Consider the following 1022-nt stretch of genomic DNA (forward strand, 5'->3'; position numbering starts at 1 on the left):
TAAAACTAAGGTGGATAGAAATCTTGCTGTAAATGAGATGAGATATTTGTACAACAACCAAATCAAGTGTGGTTCTCTCTCAACAGCTGGTACTGCTGGACATGGCAGCTGTGGGCAGCAACACTGAGCAGTAGCGCTGCCATGCATATTTGATGCAAAAGCTGGTCTGTTTTACCATCTCAGTCAGTAATCATCAGAGAAGATGGTTGATCTTAAGGCTTTTTAAGGTGTTTGAATGATTTCAAATTGGTTTCAGAGGTGCATTGCTATTTTGTTCTGTCCTATCATTGAATAGGCTCTTCTTGTAGTGAAATAAAGCCACTTGAGAAAATTGCACGCATTGGAGTTTGTGGGTTTTTCTTTGTTCATGAGTGGGTTTTAGAAAGCTTTAAGTAGTGGGAGAAATCATGGAGACTGGGGCAGATTCCAGTACCCAGGGTTAAGTCCACAGACCTCCATTGAAACCCCTGGAGTTGCTCCAACTGCATACACACTTATTCTGGATGTAGCAGAGTTCAGAACCATTTCCATGTTTTTAATGCAAGCTTCCTTCTGCAGCCCCAGTAACCCCACTTAATTCATTCAAAGAGTCCTGCCACTAGCACTGAGCTGCTTTGGATTTGGAGAGATGTGCCATCCTCCAAGCTCTCTGCATACACAGAAACCCAAGTAAGCACAAATTCACTCTGTGTTGGGTACCCTAATATCCCGACACATATTTATCCTAAGGGAAATGCTTTTATTGAATAAAGCTTCCCCTGGCAAGCTTGGGGGAAAGTGGGGGAGCCCTGGCACTTCACAGAGTAAAGTGCAAGCCTAGTCTGGTCACTTGGGAAGGGTGACAGAGGGAAGAGGGAAAGAGGCAGAAATCACTGCTCACCCCCAAACCATAGCAGCATCATTCCAGTGCAGCCCCTACATCCTCCATAGCTTAGTCACAACACCTTTTTTGTGTTCAAAGAGATTTTCAAACCATCTAGAAGCACATGCAGTGAAAGCAGTTTAGGACCAGGCAAGCCAGG

Source organism: Crocodylus porosus, unplaced genomic scaffold (genome assembly GCF_001723895.1).
Source record: "Crocodylus porosus isolate Cpor-Errol unplaced genomic scaffold, CroPor_comp1, whole genome shotgun sequence".
NCBI classification, from domain to species: Eukaryota; Metazoa; Chordata; order Crocodylia; family Crocodylidae; genus Crocodylus; species Crocodylus porosus.